An 8290-nucleotide genomic window follows, 5' to 3' on the forward strand; every position below is an offset into this window, starting at 1 on the left:
GACTCATATAACTGCCATCTGGTTTCTGTACAAATTGTAAATAGCCTTTTGCTCCCTGTATTTTACCCCTGCCACCTTCAGAATTTGAAAGAGAGTATTCCAGTCAACATTGTCAAAAGCTTTCTCTAAGTCCACAAATGCTAGAAACGTAGGTTTGCCTTTTCTTAATCTAGCTTCTAAGATAAGTCGTAGGGTCAGTATTGCCTCACGTGTTCCCATATTTCTACGGAATCTAAACTGATCTTCCCCGAGGTCGGCTTCTACTAGTTTTTCCATTCGTCTGTACAGAATTCGTGTTAGTATTTTGCAGCCGTCCATACAGAGGGTACTAGCAGTAAAAGTCAGCCTCCCAAGGATATCATGTAGAACAAAGCGGGTATTATATCAAAATGTTAGAAGTAGTCACAATCAAGCTACAGTAGCCCATTACAAACAGTACTTATAAGGTGCTTAAAAATGTTACTAGGAAGCCGAAGAGTATGTGGTACACAAATAGAATAGCTAATTCACAGGATAAAACTGAAACCATATGGTCAGTTGTGAAGGAAGTGTCTGGTTAGCAGCATAAGGTTGACGATATAAAATCATTTCATAGTAAAAATACTTCTGTTACTGGTAAATCAGATATATATATATATATACAGTATTTAACAATCATTATCTGAGCATTGCTGGAGAATTAAATAAAAATTTAGTTTCTAGAGGGAATCTGATACACTCTTGGCAAGTGCCTTTCCGAGATTGATGTCTGAAATACTCCTCTGTGATACAGACAAGGGGGAGATTGACTCAATAATTAAATCACTGAAGATTAAGGATTCTCATCGATATGATGGGGTGCCTAGCAGAGTATTAAAGTACTGTGCTGCACATGTGAGTCCTGTATTTAGCCATATTTGTAATTTTTGCTTTAGGAATGGTCAGTTTTCTGAATGATTAAAGTGCTCAGTAGTAAAGCCGCTTTATAAAAAGGGAGAAAGGGATAATGTAGATAATTTTAGACCTATTTCTATGCCATCAATGTTTGCAAAAGTTATTAAAAAGGCTGTGTATGTAAGGATAATTGATCATTTTATATCACACGATTTGCTATCAAATGTACAGTTTGGCTTTGGAAGTCATTTAACAACTGAAAATGCTATACTCTTTCCTCTGGTGGGTATTGGATGGGTTAAACAAAAGGTTTCAAATTCTAGGCATATTTTTTGAGTTAACTAAGGTGTTTGATTGTGTTGATCACAAAATATTGATCCAGAAGTTGGACCATTACAGAATACGGGGAGTAGCTCACAATTGATTCACCTCTTACTTTAACAACAGTCAGCAAATGGGCATTATTCACAGTGTTGAGAATGGATGTGATGTAGGGTCTGAGTGGGGTATGGTCATGTGGGGGGGGGGGGGGGGGGGGGGGTGCCCCAGGGAATAGTGTTGGGGCTACTCCTGTTCCTTATTTATACAAATGACACGTCCTCTAGTATTATGGGTAATTCTAAAATATTTCTGTTTGCTGATGACACTAGCTTGGTAGTAAGGGATGTTGTGTGCAACATTGGCTCGGTTTCAGATAGTGCAGTTCATGACATAAGTTCAAGGCTTGTAGAAATAAACTAATGCTAAATCACAGTAAGACTCAGATTTTACAGTTTCTAACACACAATTCAACAAAACCTTATGTCTTAATTTCACACAATGAATATATGGTTAGTGAAACTGAACAGTTCTAATTGCTGGGTGTTCAGATAGATCATAAACTGTCATTCAGAATCTTATTCGAAGACTTAATGCTGCCATTTTTACTATTTGAACAGTATCTGAAGTAAGTGATCATTCGACACAAAAATTAGTCTACTTTGCTTATTTTCATTCGCTTATGTCATATGATATTATATTTCGGGGTAACTCTTCCCATTCTAAAAGGATATTTTTGGCTCAGAAACGGGCGGTTCAGGCAATAGGTGGTGTAAATTGACGAACCTCTTGCCGACCCCTGTTGACGAGTCTGGGTATTTTGACATTGGCCTCTCAATATATGTGTTCCTTACTGTCATTTCTGGTTAACAATATTAGCTTATTCCCAAAAATAAGCAGCTTTCACTCAGTTAATTCTCGGCAGAAATCAAACTTGCATTTGGATCAGACCTAATTAACTCTTGTGCAGAAAGGTGGGCAGTATACTGCTACATCCATTTCCAATAAGCTACCGCTCAAATTCAAAAATCTTCACATTAATCCATGCACTGCCAAATCAAAACTGAAGAGTTTCCTCATGGGGCATTCCTTCTATTCTGTCGAGGAGTTCCTTGAAAAATTGAACTGATTCTTGTTGTATTGTTGACTGCATTAACTTAAACTTATGACTGGTCTTTTTTTGGGTTCATAAACATTTTATTTTTATATGTTATTACTTTTTTGTTGTAATTTCATGTACTGATGTGTTCCATGACCTTGGAAATTTGGTCCTATGGAACTTGACATGTAAATAAAAAATTAAAAAAATCATGCAAACTTGGTTGGAGAGTCATGAACAGAGGTAGAAGTAACTTCATGCATGCCTCAGGGAAGTGTGTTGGGACCCTTGCTTTTCACATGGTGTATTAATGATGCAGCAGGCAACATTAACAGTAATTTTAGACTTTTTGCAGAAGATGCAGTTATCTATTAGGGTCATTCAGTAATCGGAGAGACAAATTGATCTGGAGAAAAAAGCATTTATTTTTACAAAACAATACTTTTCTATTTTTCAACGTGATCTCCTTGAACATTTATGCACTTGTTCTAATGGGCTACAAGCTTTTTTATTCTGGCTGCAAAGAACACTTTATCTCGTTGTCCTGGAACCTCTTCCTATGTAATGTCTCCTACAGTGCACCAAACAAATGGAAATCACTAGGTGCTAAATCAGGGCTGTAAGGGGGATGAGGCAGTATTTCCTAGCCCATTTTGTTGATGGTTTCACAGGTCAGTTCAGCAATATGAGGACATGCATTGTCTTGCTGGAGAATTTCACCTCTCCTCTGAGATCCACAACATCTCTCATGGCTGGCTTCACCTTCTTTAAAAGCAAATCCAAGGAGTATTGGCTGTTCATTGTATGCTGTACTTCGAGATAATCACAAAAAACTGGAGCCTCAGCATCCCAAAACACTGTCAACATGACTTTTCCTGCTGATGCGTGGGTTTTGAATTTTTTCTGGACTGATGAGCTGGTGTGGTTCCACACCATGCTTTGTCTTTTTGATTCTGGCTCTCAATTGTGAACCCAAGTTATATCACAAGTTAAAGTTTTGTTGAGGAAGAACTCGCCTTCTCTTTCATAACCTTCCTTTAGCTCTGTGCACACTCTCAACCTTGTTTCCTTGTGTAGCCGCGTCAACTCCTTTGGTACCCATTCTGCACATGTTTTGCGGTACTTCAGCTTGTTACAGATAATGTTATGACCTGTACCAGTACTAACTTGAACCTTATCAACTATCATTTCCACAGTCACACAGTGGTCGGAACGAACAATGTCATCCATTCGACTTCCAAGTGAGAGAGTTGAAACTGCAACTGGTCGGCCAGAACGGTTTTCGTCAGTCACAGAGTTGCGACCATTTCTGAACTGCTCTAGCCACTTGTAAAAATTTGCACAATTTATACAACCTCCACCATAAACTTTAGACATTCTACAGTATATATTCACTGGTTTCTCACCTTCAGCAAGTAAAAAACGAATAAAAGAACGTTGATCAACTAATGTGGATGTTTCAAGTGGACTAGCCATCTTGAAATGTATTTTTGAGATTATGAACAAAACAATGTTGATACATCGGCCAATCAGGGCTCACCCCAGAGATCCAACTTAAAGCCATAAAAGTACCATACTTGCCCTAGTAACAGTTTCTTCCCCAGACCAATTTGTCAGACCCTCATTTAATGACATACTGTCTTGAAGAAGTTGCAAAAAATTTCCACTCAGATCAAGATTTCAAAGTGTTGTAAAGATTGGCAGCTTGCTTTAAATGTTCAGATACGTAATATTGTGTTCTTCACAAAATAGTATCCTAAGAGTGCAGTATCAGTTAATAACAACTGGAATCGGTCAGCTAATACAAATACTAAAGTGTAACAATTTTGTGGGAATATGAAATGGAATGATCACACATGCTCAGACCATAGCTAAAGTAGGTGCAGACTTTGATTCTTTGTTAGGTTACTGGGGAAAATGCTGTAATTGTATACAAGAGATTGTCTACTAAACACTGTCACCCATCCTAGAATATTGCTCGCTGTGTGGGGGCCCATACCAAATATGATTAACAAGGAATATTAAATGTTTACAAAGAAGGGCAGCACTAACATTCACACATTTGTTTGACTTCCTGAAGAGTGTCACAAAAATGTTGAAGAACTTGAATTGGCAGATTCTTAAATACATCTGTCAAGTATTCTGCTGAAGCCTATTTGCAAAGTCTCAAGAGCCAATATTAAGTAAGAATCCAGGAATACATAACAGTGTACTGCATATAATTCCCACAGGGATAGTGTAGACAGCATTACAACAATTACAGCATGCACAAAGGCATTTAAGCAATTATTCTTCCTGCAGTGCACATGTAAATAAAATGGGAAAATAAGTGAGGTACAATGGAAAGTACTGCCTGTCATGTGGAACTTTACTCACTTGGCTGTTGATAGTAGTTCCACGGTGGCACATGCAGAACTGAAATCTCATAATCTGAAAATGCTTTGTTGGTAGTCATGCAGTTCAGTGACAAACACGATACACTTGAGTTACATTACAATTCCACATTTATTCAATATAAATATTTTCATTGGCGTGATGACCAACCTCTGTCAACTGGAAGTTGTTATTGGAAAATGCACTCATTACATACCTAACTCTGTGGACTTCACTGCCAAACTAAAATCACTCAAACTGAACAGTTCTGATATGTTCGTCATTGTTCACAAAGGTCCCTCTTTCAGAATCATTGTTCCTCATTGGCAAAACCTTCATTAAAGAGATTTCACCTTTGTTTGAATATATTTTGACCTTGACATATTTTTATTCATTAACGAATTTTATGAACAGACTGATAGTGTCGTCATGGGTAGTCCTTTGTCGCCCTTGGTGGCCAACTTTTTTATGGAGGACTTCGAGGAGAAGGTGCTGGAACCTGCTAGCTTGAAGCCCACAGTGTTTTGGAGGTATGTTAAAGACACATTTGTAGTGTGGCCCCATAGTGAAGACAAGTTAACAGAATTTTCAAATCATCTGAATTCCATCTACAAACAAATTCAGTTCATGATGGAAAAGATGGATGCCTCGCATTTTTGTATGTTTTGGTATGACCCAAAGAAAATGGCACTTTGAGTCATGCTGTATATCGAAAACAAAGCCATACAGATTTACATTTACATGCAAATATCTGCCACCACCCTACGCAGACGATGAGCGTACTCAGAACTCTGGCACACGGAGCACATGTCACTGCTGATGAGAGCAGTCTGGAAGATGAGCTTCTATACTTGTGAATATTTTCTGAAGACAGGTACTCTCCACAGCCGATATGTTTGGCACTACAAATGAAACCAACAGTGGGTGAAAGGAATGCAGAAGAAGACAAGGAAAGTTTTAAATCCATGGCTCTTCTGCCATGCATCGGAAGTCTATAGTCGGAAACAGGGTGATTCCTCAGTAAACACATAGAGAAAGTGATTTTTCGCCCTCCACCAAAGAGAGCAGCACTGCTGTGTTCCATTAAAGATGATTTAGTGCTTCGGAAGCCTGGGGTTTACAAGGTTCCCTGTAAGTGTGGCCATTCATACATTGGACAGATGACACGTACAGTCCGTGACAGATGGCCAGAGCACTGCAGGTACCAACGGCTCTAACAACCTAATAAAGGTGGCAGAGCACTGTATCAACACTGGGCACTCTATGGTGTATGATAACGTCAAAACTTTAGAGTGAACGTCATCTTTCTGGGACTCAGTAGTGAAAGAAGCAACTGTAATTTGGTTGACAACGAATTTCATTGAGACTTCAGCTTGGACAAATCATGGAATCCAGCACTATCTGTAATAAACTCACAAAAACGTTGCAATGATACAGCTTGCAGTGATACACCAGTATCATCATGTGGATCAACCATGCAGCCATAGATCTAATTCCACGCATATGTTATACCATTTTGCCACCCATCAGTGTCTCTGGTGCCTTGTGTATGTGGGGCCGCACGTGCAGTGGTGCGGACCGCGGGTTTAAAAGTACGCAGCAAGTGCTGCAGTGTCAGTCACCTTGGCTGACTGTGAAGATGACTGGACAGTATACAGCCGAAATATTAGAAGAAGAAGTGAATTATATGCAGCTGCACACCCGAAATTTTATGGAGCAATCATTGTGCTGCAAAAATATGAAGATTCACATCGTCTTTATTGTTTACAGGAATAACACCTACCTTTGGCTTTCCAACATATCTCCTTTTCTTAAAAGCCTTCAGAGAATTTCTAGTCACTTTACATTTAGCCATGATTAGCCTTCAATAAAACAGAGACTTCAATGAACAAAATTCAATATGAATATTTTCAGCATTACAAAAGAGGAAATAAACATGAATCACACGACAATCGAATGAGCCAGATATAAATAGAACTATCACAGGTTAGCCACTACACTTATTTTGTAACACTTACACTACGTCAAAAGTATCTGGACACCTGGCTGAAAATGACTTACAAGTTCATGGCATCCTCCATCAGTAATGCTGGAATTCAATGTGGTGTTGACCCACACATAGCCTTGGTGACAGCTCCCACTCTTGCAGGCATATGTTCAATCAGGTGCTGGTAGGTTTCTTTTGAAATGGCAGCCCATTCTTCATGGAGTACTGCACTGAGGAGAGGTATTGATGTCGGTCGGTGAGGCCCGGCACAAAGTCGGCATTCCAAAACACCCCAGAGGTGTTCTATTCGATTCAGGTCAGGACTCTGTACAGGCCAGTCCATTACAGGGATGTTATTGTTGTGTAACCACTCCGCCACAGCCCGTGCATTATGAACAGGTGATCAATCATGTTGAAAGATGCAATCGGCATCCCCGAATTGCTCATCAACAGTGGGAAGCAAGAAGGTGCTTAATCAGTGTAGGCCTGTGCTGTGATAGTCCCCTGCAAAACAGTAAGGGGTGCAAGCCCCCTCCATGAAAAACATGACCATACCATAACATCACTGCCTCCAAATTTCACTGTTGGCACTACACACACTGTCAGATGACGTTCACCAGACATTCGCCAAACCCACATCCTGCCATTAGATCGCCAAATTGTGTACTGTCATTCGTCACTCCGCACGTTTTTCCACTGTTTGATGTTTATGCTCCTTACACCAAGCGAGGTGTCGTTTGGCATTTACCAGCATGACGTGTGGCTTATGACAGCCGCTCGACCATGAAATCCACGTTTTCTCTCCTCCCGCCTGATTGTCATAGCACTTTCAGTGGACCCTGATGCAGTTCAGAAGGCCTGTGTGACATATAGATCCATAAAAAAGTGAAACAGATGCTTGCACTATCAATGTTGCCTGTTCTTCACAGTCAAAGTCTGACAAGCAGTGATGAAAAGCGTGGTCCGAAGCACTACACAGTAGGCAATCTTTTATCCGTTGGCCGGTAAGGAGTAATGGGAATACCCAAAATGAAACTAATAATTCACGAACAAAAACGGATTTAGGGTCACCACTGTGGATAATCTCACTCTACGCTCAGTGGAGATAAGAGAAGACGCCACCTTAAATACAGATTGCACTTTATCATGGAAGAAACACGACATGTAAAACAGAAGCATCGAAGATAGCAGATGGCAGAGTTGTGTCATAATAAATATCATAGCTGTGGCATCATCTGCTGGAACGGGTGTATTGTGAGAAATTTCGCCAAGAATTTGCCAGTGTGAGAGAAAAGTGATTTAGAAAAAATAACTGCCAAGACAAGTCATTCACAATGAAACAGTTTTGCTTTAATCCATATAAGATCTGACTGTATGTCCTGAATTGAAAGTTGGAAGTGGGTATAATAAAAAAAAAAAGTATGACTAATGCGATATCAGAATGAAGCTGTAAATGTAGTAAGACTCTTGACTAGAGTATGTGGATTCCAGCGATGTAATGATCTAAAAATGGAGGTGAATTTTATAACGAATTATGAATGAAAGAATATTTTAAGTTTTGTGATAAATACTTTTAATGAATATGATTTAAATGTAAATATAAATGACTGTTTGCAACCAAATGTGGTTCGTGTCAGATG

Source organism: Schistocerca cancellata, chromosome 5, assembly GCF_023864275.1.
Source record: "Schistocerca cancellata isolate TAMUIC-IGC-003103 chromosome 5, iqSchCanc2.1, whole genome shotgun sequence".
In the NCBI taxonomy this organism is placed as follows: domain Eukaryota; kingdom Metazoa; phylum Arthropoda; class Insecta; order Orthoptera; family Acrididae; genus Schistocerca; species Schistocerca cancellata.